This window comes from Megascapheus bottae, chromosome 2 (assembly GCF_031878675.1).
Source record: "Megascapheus bottae isolate mThoBot1 chromosome 2, mThoBot2.hap1, whole genome shotgun sequence".
NCBI classification, from domain to species: domain Eukaryota; kingdom Metazoa; phylum Chordata; class Mammalia; order Rodentia; family Geomyidae; genus Megascapheus; species Megascapheus bottae.
Genome location: NC_143510.1, coordinates 6463633 through 6479850, shown reverse-complemented (window position 1 = coordinate 6479850; position 16218 = coordinate 6463633). Strand labels below are relative to the sequence as shown.

General features: G+C 40.4%; 1 pseudogene; it reads right to left on the bottom strand.

Annotated features, from left to right (window-relative positions):
* Positions 1–857: 857 nt before the first annotated feature.
* Positions 858–16218, bottom strand: part of LOC150066309 (breast cancer metastasis-suppressor 1-like protein pseudogene) — a 17541-nt pseudogene continuing 2180 nt past the window's right edge.

Below are 16218 nucleotides of genomic sequence, written 5' to 3'. Positions count from 1 at the left end.
AACTATACCAGATTAAAGTGCACAAGACCACCAGCAATCCTTGACTTGGTTGTACCCTAACCATGCACACAGCCTGCTCTATGAAGGGCTTCAATCCTTTGCACTGTTCCTTAGGCTTTGGGAGTTCATCATGAATGGAGCTAAGGGGAGAAAGGCCAACACTGTCTAAATTGTACCACATGGCCATAAAGTATGAAAACACCAAACACAAAAGTGTTATTCTGGGAAAGATTCAGAGAAATCATTCCTGCTATTTTGGGCCTAGGAATAAAATTAGAATAAGGACTTAGCTTAACTCTGAAAAATACTACTACATATCTGTTTCAAAAGCTGAGACAAGCCCAGCAAGACCACAATACTGCCATCACTGTTCACCACACACATAGTGCATCATAAATGCAGGCACAAACACCTGCCCTCTAAGGGGTTGCAGGAATACAGGTAGAAACATTGTAACATTTGACACATACCTTACTAATTAACACTAAGCATACTTTGTAAAAACAGGACACCACCATAAATCAAGGAAGAGGAGAAGGAAAGCTACTCTACAAAAGTGCTCCTTTTTCCTTTCATTTGGGTCAAACAAGATTGTAAGGTTCAGGCCATCAGTTCTAAATAAGCTGATGACATGTATACACTTTCACATATATATGCTTAAATTTCATTCTGATTTAAACTAATGTACTAGTATGAATCATATATGGGAAACATTTATCTATCTTATTTACAAAGATGTGCAATGCTTTTAAAAAATACAGATCAACTGGCCCATGGTTCCATACAAATGAGACAATTCATATAGTTTCTTTAAAAAGAAAAAAATCGGTAAGAAATGCCTACATATATACCTCTTGGTCACTGGACTTAAAAGCCAAATAAATGTAACAATCATGATTAAATTTTTATAGCTGTGTTTTTACTTATGTAAATATGAGGTCTACCTAAGAGTACTACCTAGAACTACATATTCTCTAATAATTGGATAGAATATTAAGTTACTGAATACATTTTTAACACCCATGGCACATCACACTTGGTAACACTAATAAGGTAGATTTAGATAACACTTAAATCACAATTACGAATGTTTAATTGAATATTTTCCTTTCTGTAGCTGTGAAACATAAAGCTTAGATTTGCTTCCATCAGGCCTCTTAAACCAAACTTCATCATGGTTAATTGTAATTACAGCATTTGTAGGACATTCATCTTTCTTATCAGTGCAGATTGTTTGTCCACATATACACCACTCGCCGTCATAATAAGAGTCTCCCCTCTTTGGACCTGGCACTGTGCAGATGCTTTTCCAGCTTCACAGGCAATTCTGTTTTCACTCCATGTGGACCCAGTGTAGCCATTGCCTTTCTCATTGTCGTCCAGTCTTCAAGAATATCAAGACCTTGCAGCATGTAAAGTATATATGGACCTGAAACAACAACTGGCTTCTTCTTATCAGAACTGCAGCGGTCCTTCCTCTTTTTTCGTGACTGAGGTTCATCATTCCACAGCTCTGAGGTGATGTCAATGCTGTGCCTGTCATCCTCAAGTCTTCTGATTTTCTCCTCCAGCTCACTTTGAACTGTATCATACAGCAAAAGCTTTTCACCCTCACAATGCTGGCGAGAAGCTTGAATTTCACATTCATACTTGTTCTTTACAGATTCCAAGCAGAGCTCTCTGTAGATTCCTGCTACCTTTGTATGAATTTGCATATTTTCTTGTAAAGATGCCATTGGTTCCAAATATTCTGGTGCTTTTCCAGCTCTGACTTCTTGTAGTTTTGCATCCACCTGACTTACTCGTTCTTTATGAAGTTGATCATTCAGATCTGTAAACTGTTTCTCAAGATTGAATATTTCATCTAAGCATTCCATTCTTCTTTCACAGTCTTCACCATGCATTTCTGAGGTGTTTCCATCCTTGGAGACCGACGAGCTGTGTCCTCATCTTCCGAACTGCTCCCCTCTGCATAGTCCACCTCCATCTCATCGTGATGACTAAGCTCCTTGTTATTCCCTCGGGAATGGACCAGCAATTTCCAGGGCCGCCATTGCTTCCCACTTCCCTCGCCCAGCCTGGCCCCTGCTGCTTCAATGAAGGGCAGGCCAAAAGCCTCCACCCATCCCAAGTGGCCATGCTAATGCGGAACCCCTCGAACTCCTCCCGGGCCTGTGTGTAATAATTTTTTCCCAACCTTGGGCTTGACTTAGTACTTGGGTGATGTCCTTGAACCTTTTTCTGTTCAAATCTAGCACAAAGCTTGCTTTATTGAAAATGAACAACTGGTCGTAGATGGGGATCATGAGGGAAAATATTGGGAGAAAACCAAGAAGCAGTGACACTGTTCAAAAAAGAAATATATTCATTCCCTGATCTATGTAGCTGTAACTCCTCTGTACATCACCTTTTCAATAAAAATTACTAAAAGGCAAACAGCCAAACGTTAAAGAAAAGTTATCTTGCTGGGGATAGTATAGTGCCTCACAAATCATCTAGTACTGTGCTTTATCCACTGCCCAAAGTGAGCTTCCTAAGGGAAGTATCTTTCCAGAATCTGAAAGTGAATGCAGCAGTATAAAGCATTGATCAGCTCCTCCCCTCAACTACAATTGTGATTGGGGTGGACACATGTTAAAGGGCCCTGGGTGCTGCATGTGCATACAAATCCCTGAGGTTTCAAGGTGGAAAGAGATGAATCATTAAAGGTGTATTTTGTTCTGTGGTTATACTTGGCTTTATTAGTTACTTGGGATCCTTGGCTATTTGTACCTAAAGAAGGAACTTATGACCTCTTGTGATGTGAGGGTGGCATTAATCTCATGTACGTTTGTGTGTGTGTGTGTGTGTGTGTGTGTGTGTGTGTGTGTATTGCAGTCCTGGGATTTGGATTCTGGGCTTCATCACTTGATAGACAGGCATTCTACTTCTTAGGTCACACTCTCAGTCCTCACTAGCTTGCTATTTTTAGGGTTGGGGCTATCATTTTCTCCCTTTGTTCTACCCTCCTCTCTGCAGCTGTCCTCCTACAGCCTCCCACATGGCTAGGATCAGAGTTGTGCACCATCACAAAAAATGGCGTTGATCTTAGCAAGCCATGGAAAGAACATTTTGAATGATAAGGACTTTTGATATATTTCCAAATGACACCAGGAAGAAAGTTGGAAGGTCTCCTTTCACCCAGAATCTGAGATTCTAAACAATCTAGGATATTGCAATGTATCCAGATACTTTTTCCACACCAGAATAAATCTAGGAGCTTTGTTCATAGCAACATACATATCAACACCAGTTGCCCATGATGAGCAGAAAGAAGTAGACTAATGCAGTTAATTATGACTGTGATGGTAGCTTTTGTTTTCTGTAAGCTAACATACAAAGCAAAATGCAGTAAAAAATGAAGAGAAAAAGAATAAACACTCAAGTTACTTTCTGCCACACAGGTCAAGGAAAGCAAGTACTGGAAGCAAAGGAAAAGCTCATGTTCTGAGAATGCACCTCTTTCCTTTCCCTCATGTACCACTAGTGTGACTTTATCATAAGTATCTCACCCCTTTGTTATTTTTTCCATGTGTGGGTCTGAACTGGAGCCTGGGCTCTGTTCCTGAGCCTCTGTGTGCTCAAGGCTGGAGCTCTACCACTAGCCCAACTATCACTTGATCCACTGTACCACCTCTGGCTTTTTCTGTTTATGTAGTATTGAGGAATCAAACTCAGGGCTTCCTGCAGGCTCAGCAAGCACTCTACCACTAAGCCATATTCTCAGTCCTGGTTTGTCATCTTTTATTAAAAAAAAACACCCCACAACTTTTATTGGAACTATTTAAAATCAGTGAACATACACTAACAGATACGTTAGGTATTTTAATTCTTTTACTTATCATTGTGGCTGTATGGTTTACTCATGAATGCACCTTGAATGCAGAGGCAGTTGGAATAGTATCTTAATGTTCATGGTCCTCCCTACCTGTAGTAGGAAAAAAAAATTCAAGAATGACTACTGTTAGCCGAGCCTGGTCCAATCCTCTGGACTCGTGGCAGGATAATAGGAAAATGGGCAGCACATGGGCCATTAGTATGGCCTAGAGGTAGACTACTTGGCTAGCATGCACAAAGCCCTGTCTCTCAGATGGCATGTCCTCAGTTTGCTCTCCATGGGGGAGGGGGGAGGCAGCTCCCTGGAGCTCTTCTACCAGGGTGCAAATCCCATTATTGAGGTTTCATTACCTGATCACCTCCCCAAACTCCCACCTCCTAAATCCATCCCATTGGTGCTCATTTCTGCATTGTTTGGGGATGATACAGCATTTAGAGCACATGTCCAACTTCTCAGGAAGTATTTCAGATTTCCACAGAGCAAGACACACACATGTACACACACACACACACACACACACACACACACACACACACACTTCTGGCAGTTTCATTTCTGTTTGTAAGCTCCTCTCCAACATTCTTGGAAGAGGAAGCGATAATGATCGGTTGGCTTCTGGCCTTGATGGTTTTCAAGCACAGTTGGCCAGTTATCACCTTCACTATGACAGATTTTGTTCTATTACCCATTGCCAGGAATGGCCATTTCTCACAATATCATTGATCACACCAACAGAAGTTTTCATGTTTCAGACAATGTCTACTTTTTCCAGCACCTTTCAAGTCCTTCCTCAATCTTCTAGCAACTACTTAATCCTGAGTAGCCCAGAATATTGGGTGTCACTGCCCTGACACACTCCCTCCTCTCCCCAAGGCAGCCTGTTTTCAGAGGACACTTCTCTCATGCCACTCCTGCCTGTGTCCTCCATTCCACCCACATGTCCTGCCCTTCTCCTGCTGCCCCTTGTTGCCTCTGACCTCTGATTGCTCCTGGAACTCTAGGCTGTGGCCCCCTCCACACACCCATGGCTCTATGAAGGGACTGAAATGTTTCTGTGAATGTTTTCATCACCTTGAACACAATCAGCTGAAGAACGTGCTGAGTGTGAGAAGAACTCATGTGGAGGTCTTGTGGGATGCAGCAGAGTTCAACCCAAGTTGCAGAGGATGAATCTTATGTGGGATGACACTACTAGAATTCTTTCCCTAAAGTTCTGCACAGGTACCCAGGAAGTCCTAAAGCTCTTACAGGCTCTGAGAGATTTATGTTTTCTTGCATGACAATCATTTTTCTAATAAAACCTTAGGCATTTTATATTTAAAAAATCTAAAGATTTGGAGCAATTCAGGTTCACTGGAGTGCGCAGGATCAGGTAATGGTTTTCAAATGATTGACTTCAAGTCAAAAAACTAAGAATAGATGTTCCTTATCTATAGGGAAGAGAATCCAATTTAAAGCCACTCTGATGTACAAACACGCTATGTAAAATACACTAGGCTTCTGCTTAAGAATGAAAGTGACACCTGGAGTTGGTGACATATGCTTGTCATTTCAACTACTCAGGAGGCTGAGATCTGAGGATCCTGTTTGGAAGCCAGGTGAAGCAGGATTTCTATGAGGCCCAATCTCCAATTAACCACCAAAACAGAGACTGGAGCTGTAGTTAAAGTGACAGAGGGTTAATCTTGACCAGAAATGTTCAGGGTTAGCAGCCAGGCCCTGATTTCAGGCCGCTGGATCCACAAAAACGTAACTCAATTATTCAGATTTCATCACAAGGGTTCAAAAGCTATATGAACTTCAAGAAATGAAACAAGAAAGTGTTTTGTAAATTTTATTGTACTGTTAGCAGGTTTCCCCACCCTATTTTTCCCTATTTGTCAACAGTTTTTTATTTATGTTCCCTTGATCTTTTTTATGTATTTATTTTGTCAGTTGTAGGGCTTGAACTCTAGGTCTGGACGCTGTCACTGAGCTCTTCACATAAAGGATATCACTCTATCCCTTGAGCCACAGCACCACTTCTGGTTTTTTGGTTTATTTGGGGATAAGAGTTTCATGGACTTTCATGCCTGGGTTGATTTTGAACTGGAATATTCATATTTTAGCCTCCAGAGTAGCTAGGATTATAGACATGAACTTAGGGCACACCTGGTACCCTTTATCTTGGATGTAAGTTTATGTGATTTGAGGAGAGGAAGGAGCAACACAGAAACCATGGGAAAAAAGGGTAAACTAACTCAACAGCAATGCTCACTAGACACTATGCAGGAAATGAACTAATCAACTGGAGGGAGAAAGGGGGAAGGAAGGGAAAAATCTGGGCGAAAATAAGGGAGGGGCTTGTAGCAAGCACAATACTCATGGAAAATTGAGATATTGAATTTCACAAGCACTGGTATTTCATTACCATCCACTAGATGACAGACGTTACCCACCTAACTCACTCAGCATAGCAAGTATTGTAATTGGGGTGCCTAAATTATTTATTTGCACAAACAGTGCAATCCCATTACCATCTATTAGATGTAGCACTTACACACCTAATACAATTCTCTTCCAACTCATCCTACCTCTCTGCCTCAAGACTGGTCACTTGTTAGGTCCCTGGGTCTGAGGTCAAGTCACACATGGGTCTGTGAGTCCCTGGGTCTGGTTGACTGAGTAATGGCTTTTGGCGGCTCAGCAGGATCCATATGGCTTGCTTTGTTGGACAGAGAGTAGTATGTGACCCTCCCTGCTATAGAAGACTAGCAAATGGGTTTTAGGTTGCTCTATTTTGTTTTCTGTGTTCATCTTCTAGGCATGACCTGCCAAGTACCTAGTTCATTCGCAAAACCCAGCCCAGAAGTGTCCACTTTGAACCATCACATATGGGGGGCTCATTTCCATATCTTAAGGCCTCAGTGGTCTTGGTGATTCTTTGTGTAAATTGTCCCGTCTTGTTTACTACTGCACACTAGCCATGCTCTCAACAGAGTGAACTATAAACTATCTGTATATCACCTTTACAACCAAAGTTTTAGAAAGGCATTCAGACTTCAATATGAAGAAACGTGGATGGATATTTAATCTCTCCTTGAAATCTCGGTAATGATTACATATAATATATCCCTAGCCAGGTGCTGGTGGCTCATGCCTGTAATCCTAGCTACTCAGGAGACTGAGAGAAGTGAGGATCACAGTTCAGAAAGTCAGCCCAAGAAGAAAAGTCCATGAGACTCTCATCTTCAATAACTCAGAAATGTCTGGAAGTCGTGCTGTGGTCCAAGTGGTAGAGTGCTAGCCTTGAGCAAAAGAACTCACAGATAGTGCCCAAGCCTTGAGTTCAAGTCTCAAAACTGCCCACCCTCCACCAAAGAAAAAGATATGAAATAAATGTTCCACAGGTGGCCTTGGCAGATAAATTCCACGACTGCATTCAGAAACTAAAGGAAGAACAGAATAGAGACCAGTGTCTTCTCAGGTGGATAGATACTGAATGGCTTTGCCAACAACCTGGTGTTTCCTAGTTATGAGAAGTCTGTTACCTGGCAGTGGTGGCGATCACAACAGCAGGAATAACGGATAAATTTCAGTTCAGAGGACATTTGGGGGTAAAATCATGTGTGGACTTAGGAATCATCGCTTGTGAGCAAGTGCTTTACAGCCACTTCACCTTTCAGCCACAAGTAGTTTCAAGTGAGCAGAAGCTAGCAAAGGAAGATTGTCCGGGTCTCTATTTGGCAGAGTGGCCACCAAATCATCCGTCTCCACATGAGCTGTCCCACTTCCTTGTAAGCCCACTACCTTGCACTTTCCTTACTACCAAGCAACAGCAGGAATTCAGCTGTAAAACAGACATGCAGATAAAACAAATATGAAACACCAGTGACAGCATACATGCCGACTATTAAAAATTAACGAGATACTGGAGACTCCAACTTGGGATTCTAGCTATCCATGGAGCTGAGACAGAGAAGGTCAAGCTTCAAAACCAGACCGGGTAGCAAAGTCTGAGAGACTATCTCGAATTAAACAGCAAAACAGCAGATTGGGAAATATGGATGAAGTGGTTGGGAAGGCACTGAGTTCAAAACCCAGGACCAGAAACAAAAGTGATCTGTATGAATTTTATATAATATTTTATGTCTTTTCTCCAAGTGTAAATTGAGCAGAAGAGCAGACTTGAGCCTAGGGCTTTGCCCAGGAAGTGTGCTTGTTTCTAGGGCAGGTGAGGGAGAGACAGCTCTGTTATCTCCAGCAGCACTGCAGAGGTGTGACTGCAGTGGAGTGGGGATGTCACTACAGCGCTGCTCCAATGAGGCAACAGTGCAAGCAGCAAAGAGAAATAGGACACTTCCCTGGCATAAGGACTCTCTCTAGATGTAAACTGGAGTTCATGCTGAATTGGGTGTTTCAATGCACGTTTTCATTTATTTGTTTACATTTGTCAAATCATATTATAATTAAATATATCCATTATGAAGGTATCCTTACTGGGTTGCAATCTCTTGCTGAATCAATCCCTGGAGTAGTAGGGCATGAATATATGACAAGGTCCCCACCCTTTCCCCACCTGACCATCTACTTAGGATTCTTGTGAGGCTGGAAGTGAGGGGTGGGGTTTGCTGGTTTCTCCCAGGTTTGTAGCTCACATGTGTGGAGGGGAAAAGCATGGAAATACTGGTACTGCTTTTTCCTAAAAAAGTGATTTCTGTTTTCCTGAATTCTGCAATATATACCATCTACCTCCATTCTTTTACACCTTGAGTAAGAAAGATAGCCATCTTATTTCTTCACATTTCCCTAACACTCTTCCTTTTCTTTATCTCAGGGCCTGTAAGCGTGTATCTAGAGCTAAAGGCTATGGATGGGCCGTGTCTGATAAAGTATTACTCTGGTTTTAGGCAACACATAGATAATTTTACGGGGAGTGCTCCTCACACAATCAAAGAAGAAATGTGACAGGGAATGCTGTCAATTTCTGTTCAAAACTATTCTTCTAACGTCGTAAGCATATTTTCATGCACTGGAGATCAATTCAAGAACTTGCAGTGTGACAGTAAGTGCTCTATTGTTGAGGTACATCCTAGACTTTTACAAGTAATACTTAAGAAATGCGTGAATGGCTGGACCACACTCTGGCTCACTCCTGTGATCCTTGATACTCAGGAGTCTGAGATCTGAGGATCAAAATTCAAAGGCAATTGTTGAAGAATAGTCTGAGAAACTCCTATCACCAATTAACCACCAAAACCCAGAAGTGGAGTTGTGGCTCAGGTGATGAAGTGCTAACCTGGAGCAAAGAAGCTCAGGGAGAGAGCCCAGTCCCTGGGCGCAAGTTCAAGCCACATGACCAGCACAAAGAACAACCAGAAATGCACAAAGAACACTTCATATTCTCAGAAAAGAAAGTTTTCAGTGAGCTAGATCTTACTATAATAAAACCTGTACTGGGGCTGGGAGTTTGGTCTACTGGTAAAGTGCTTGCCTAGGAAGACCTGGCAGGGTTCAATTCCTTGGTTACCAGATATATAGAAAAAGCCAGAAGAGGTGCTGTGGTTCAAGTGGTAGAGCTCTAGTCTTGAGAACGCCAAAAGGCAGTTCAGGCCTTGAGATCAAGTCAGGACTGGCAAGAAACACACCTTTATAAAGGGGCCAGCAGTTTGACCTAGTGGAAGAGAGCTTGACTAGCATGCTTCAAGAGCCAGCTTTGATTTCTCAGTAGCACATACATAGAAAATGCCAGAAGTGGTGTTGTGGCTCAAGTGGGAAATCCAACAACAGCGCCTAGGCTCTGAGTCCAAGCCAGGACTAGCAATACATGAATATATATATATATATATATATATATATATGACCTTTACGTCAAGAAATGGAACTAAAACTTGAATAGGGTGTTTATGGTCTTTTTCCACTCAAAAATATTAAGTCTAAGAAAATTCTTGGAAACTACTGATTATATTATATCCTCATATATTTTTTTATGGTCTGTTTTCTTGCCAGTCCTGGGTTTGAATTCAGGGCCAGGTCAGTGTGGTAGACTAGCACTCTACCACTGGAGACAGAGCATCATTTCCTGCCTTTTCTGTGTATGTGGTATGGAGGAGTCCAACCAGGGTTTTCATGTACGCTAAGTTAGCACGCTATCTCTAGCCCAAACTCTAGGCCCTTATTACTTTTTTAAGGCCCAACAACTATTCTGTGTCCTGATACTGTTTGTATGTTTACTTCATCTCTTTCTAAACTTGCAATTTGTTTTGAGAAAATAGATTGTTTTACCATAGCAAAGATATGGAACCAACCTAGATGTCCCTCAGTTGATGAGTGGATCAACAAGTTGTGGTATTTGTACACAATGGAATTCTACGCTGCTGTCAGAAAAAACAACATCGACCCATTTGTTAGGAAATGGAAAGACTTAGAAAAAATTATATTAAGTGAAGTAAGCCAGACTCAAAGGAAGATAGGCTCAATGGTTTCCCTCATTTGTCATAATCAGTAGAAACCTTGGGCTCTACTAGCAGAGATCTGCAATAGAGCAAAACCTTGATACATAAGGCCATATAGTATGAAGCTAATTGAAAGGACCTCCAGGATATTGAAACAAAAGCCATATAACGAATAATTGTTGTCCTTAATGTACTATGTTATCTCTCATCTCCTTTGCTGTCCCTTGGGTATCTCATATTGTTACAGTACCTCACTTTGTTAGCTGATATATTGAATTTATTTGTATTTGGTTAATTGAAATTTGATAGGGAAGGGGGGAAAACCAAGATGGGGGTGGGGGTGGGAGGGTGGGTAAAGAGTACCAAGACATGTGAAAGGGTATCAATGTATGTGAATTAATGTACCTTCTATATGGCAAATATCATGTAGCCCTTTTATTAATTACAATAAAAAATATTAAAAAAAGAATTATTTTGAAAAAAAATGAAAGACTAAACATAGAGTTCCCCTACTGCCCAGAAATCCTACTACTTGGAATTTATCCAAATGTCCAGAAACAAGGGCATACTAAAGCCACTAGCACAACGATGTTTATCACAGCATTATTTACCATAGCTACAATATGGAACCAACCCAGATGTTCCTCAGTAGATGAATGGATCAAGATGATGTGGTATTTATACACAATGGAATTCTATGCTGCCATCAGAAAGAATGGCATTGCCCCATTTGTAAAGAAATGGAAAGACTTGAAAAAAAAAACATATTAAGTGAAGTAAGCCAGACTCAAAGGAACATAGGTTCCATGGTTTCCCTCATTTGTAATAATTACACATCTAGAATTCTCTTAGCAAACGATTACAAAAGCTCAAAAGCTATGTATATATGGTCATACATGATGACATTAAATGAAATGACCTCTAGGATATAGAAACAAGAGGTTTATCTTTGTGAGTATTGTCTTTAATAAACTATGTGAAGTTATTTCTTTTATCTTTCTTTCTCCTTTTGGTTAATCTCATGTGGTTACTGTTTCTGACTTTATTACCTGGTATATTATATATATATGTGTGTGTGCGTGTGTGTGTGTGTGTATTTTGTTTATTTGAAATAAGGAGGGGAAGGGGCAAACAAGATGATTGGGAGGGGTGGAAGGAAGGAAGGGGGAAGGGGTATCAATGTGTGTGTGAGAAGTAATCCTCCCACTACCTGACAAATGTAACTATAATGCTTCTATACATTATCCCAACAATAAAATATGATAAAATAAAAGAAAAAAAACTTAAAAAAAGTCTTCCAGGTTCAGCCACACTATTGTCAATGGTAAGATGTCTTTGGGTTTATCAATAAAAAATATTTCTTTCTTTGTGTGCATAGATATTATACATATATGTAATTAATATAATACATGTTATATGTTTTGTATCATTACATATGACATAAAGCAAATATAAATGTACATGTGTATTTTTGGTGGTTATACATAGCTTATGCATATCCATATATATGGATTTGTGTGTGTGTGTATATAGTTTAATCCATATATATATATAAATATATTAACAGACACTTACACTCATTCCATGCCTTGGTTTTTGTGAACAATAACACAAGTAACATTAGGGTACATGTACTAAGGGTATTCTACAGAGTAAGCTTCTCCTCATTTGCCTAGAACTAGGCTGCACCTTATCCCCTACCTTACCTCCTGAGTAGCTGGGATTGTAGAGGAAAGCCACTTTGCCAGACTTATTTTTGTTTCAATAATGGATATGTATAAAATTCAGTACTAACAGAATAAGCCTAATGACAATTGAGTCCTGATGCTAAGAACAATATGGTCAATCCAAATTGAAAAGGCAATCTCAGTGAGTAATACAACACATAAGAAATGCAGCACCTCTACCCCATACCTCACATGTAGGCTTGCACACTCACTATAAAACAGGCCCTGGAGGAGGAGGGCTTCTAGGAATGCTGCCTTCTCAACTGTGCTGTACCTTACCCCTCTACCTTAGGTTTCTCTTTTCTTGTCTGTTATACTTCAATTTAATCTCAGGGCTTCACATGTGGGTGCTCTACCACTTTGAACTATGCTTCCAGCTCATCTTTTGCTGGTTATTCTGAAAGTGAAGTCTCTCAGACACTATGATTTTGAAGGATGATCCTCAAAATCTCACCTTCCTGAGTAGTGAGGAACTCAAGTGTGAGCCAAAGGTGCTACCCTGGTTTGGCTTTTCCTATTTTCAGTGCAGAGATACTAGAAATACTTAGCTCACTGCAGACAGATTTAGTAGGTAACAGCAGTGCTTAGCTCATAGCAGGTTACTTTTATAAAGTGTTAAGGAGAAAGCTTGGCATATGGTTACAGTAATCATGCACATACTAGAATCAAGTATATAAATGAAATCTTATCAGTATCCCTTAGAAGACAACTCTTTTGGGTTAGGTTCTGGAAGAAGGAAGAATAATTCTGAATGGAATGTCTTTTTGCGTTTATAGATCCTAACCCTAAGTGGATAGAGGACAAGGAACTCAGTGTTCTTATGAATACTATTTACTTATTATACATTTGTGAAATAAATGACAGAATGAGTGAGTAAAGAAATGAGGTATTAGCAGATGAAAGAGACAAAGAGCCACATACATATACCTAAGATGACTGCTCTCCTTCCCAAATGCTAGGTGGCATGATGGCCTCTTGGCCGTTCCAACACTTCCTCCTGGTTCCTGAAAGGGAAGTTGCCTGGAAGATGACCATTCAAAAACTGAACCACTATCTAGATCTGCCAAGGGCTCTAACAACTGTGGAGTGTCTGCTTCATGACTAGGCCTCCCCATACATTCTGGACAGAGAAAGAGGACATGAGAAGAACAGGGGACTTGAGAGGAGACAGAACAATGCTAAGGAAGGAGGGGATGTAGGTCCTGGAGACCTAGGACTTCTTCATGCTGTGTGCACTCTTCCTTCCTGTACTCTTTCAACTTTTCAGGGGAATTTCCATTTCCCAGGGAAATCTGAAACCTGGGTCTGATGAAGTTTTTTTTTGGAATGAGATGAAAAATTGGTGTTTGTAGCAATGAGTGTTTGTGGGGTGGGATGGGGGTCACTTGTTTCCTAAATGAGGGGTTCCCTACATAGACAAGGCTGATCTCAAGTAGATGATCCTCGTGTCTCAACCTTGCAAACACTAGGATGTGCATGTACCACCATTGTAATTTTATTGACCATTTTCACTTTATACTATCACCCCAAACTGTATTGATCAATACCTGTTCCTCACCACTGGTTATGTACACACACACATACACACACACACACACACACACAGACACACAGACACACACACACACACACACAGACACACAGACACACACACACATACACACACACACACACAATTATGTTGCTGGAAATCCATGGAGCACACCTGTAATCCTAGCTACTCTGTAGACTGAGCTCGGATCATGGTTCAAAGTCAGCCAGCCAGCAAAGTTCATGAAACCTTTATCTCCCATAAACCACTCAAAGCTGGACATGGAGATATGGCTCAAGTGGTAGAATGCTAGCCTTCACATAAAGTTTAAGGAAAGTGCCCAGTTGCTAAGCTCAAGCCCCAGAACCAGCACACACACACACACACACACACACACACACACACACAAACACACACACACACACACAAACACAGGTCTTAATAACATTAAGCATCTTAAATAACATTGTATGGGCCTTTCTCAAGGTGTAACTTGAACATGAAAACACAGGGGAACCTTCCCAAACTTTTGAGATGTTAGGGTGCTGTTCTAAGACTTCCATTGTCTCTTGAATAGTTGGGGCATAGACAGCTCTGTCACAGTAGCAGCACTGCAGAAGTGTAACTGTCTGCAGTGGAGTGGGGAGGTCCCCAGGGGAATCACAGCAGCATTGCTCAAATGACGCAACAGTGCAAGAAGCAAAGAGAAGCAGGAACCTTAGAAAACTTCCCAGCATACAGAATCTGTGTAAAAGGGAATTTAATAAATATAAAGGTTCTTTCTGAATCGTGTGCTACAAGTCGATTTTAAATGTTTACAATAGATATGTCTACTTTTGATCCTATAAAATATTGCTATTCCATGGTTTCTAGTTACTCATAGGTAAACATACTTTTTGTGTATGTTTATATACTTTGTTTAATGTGAAGTCATTGAATATTTAAAGTAGCTCAGAGGACTAATTGGGACAACATTCAATTTGTTGGCAGTTAAGGTAAAAAGAATGCACCTAACGTATTGCCACTTTAATGACTATGTAAATTTCATTTTGATTTTATAATATTCACAATTAATCTTTGTAAAAACAGAGTCTTTGTAGTTATATATCTTTTTTTCAAAACAAACACATCATGGGAAGGAAAATAAAATCTATTTTTAAGTATAGATTTGTAGAGAATAGACAGTGATTTAGAAAACGTTATTACCTGCTTGCTGTGTGCATACGTATGCCAGTCCTGTGGCTTGAACACAATACCAAGGTGCTTTTCCTAAGCTTCTTTGCTCATGGCTAGCCCTGTACCACTTGAGCCACAGCACTCTTTCTGGTTCTTGGCTGGTTATTTGGATTTACGAGTCCGGGGTCTTTCCTGCCAAAGCTTGTATGATCCTCAGATCTCAGACTCCTATGTACCAATGGTTCTAGGCATGAGCCAGGGCGTCAGGCCTACATGCTTATTTTTAAATCGACTTTTAAAAATTATGTTTAAGTGGTTACACAAATAACTTTCAATTCAGCATATGAGTTTACTACATGCTAGTATTTAACTGTCTATCATTCCAGCTTTTAAAATAAGAAGTTCTGGCAGTGTTTCTAAGGTCTCTTCTGTTTTGAGTAACTGATTGACCCAGGGAATATTGTCCCATCTTCCACTTTCCAGTGTGATCAGGGGAGTAACGCTGCGGCTTACGTCGCCCTCTAGTGGCAGTAAATTAGAAGGAATAAAAGAATCCTAATTGTTACCCAGAAGAGTCATTGAAAGAAACAAAGGAGCCAGGAGGAATTGACAGCAAATGATCTAGACAGTGAGAGGAAAAGTAAAACAGGAGGAAAGGGCAAACTACAGGAAACACAGAAAAGAAGACCCAGGGTCAATATTTGAAGCTTTTCATGCATTTGCTAACTTTATCTTCATTAGAACTCCATCAAGACAGCATAACCTCTATTATTATAGAGAAATTAAAAATGAAAGGACAAAATAATGTGCCAAATAACAATGTAATCAGAAACTATACATGAAGGGGTCAATTCCAAAGTCAATGCCCTTTGAATCTGGGGTCAACCAAAAATACTATTACTATTTTTCCTAAGTGATTTCTAGGCTGAGGGTGTGGCTTAGTGGTAAAGTGCTTGCCTAGCATTCAGGAAACCCTGGGATCGATTCCTCACTATCACATATACAGAAAAAGCCAGAAATGGTACTGTGACTCAAATGGTAGAGTCCTAGCCTTGAGAAAGCCCAAGGATACTGCCAGGCCCTGAGTTCAAGCACCAAGAATGGCGAAAAAAAATTGATTTCTATATCCCAGGTTCTGTACATCATTCACCTGTAACAATTGTCTATCTCTTTGAGTTGATAGCCTTGTTTATATTTCCTACTACATTTATTCCTCTTAATCTTTTCCTTGGCATGTAATAGTCTATCCTTAACTAAACATTAGTGATAGGCTATATTCGGTAAAAGATTACTCTGATTCCAGACAATATAGAGAAACACTGTGAATGACTTTAAGGAAAGTTATTAGGCAAGGAACAAAATATGACTTAATGTGTTATGCACTTTTTCTAGTACTACAGAGAAAACCGAAGACCTGACACATGGAAAGCACACTCTCTCCTACTGAGTTTCATCCCCAGCATTTTAAAGTAG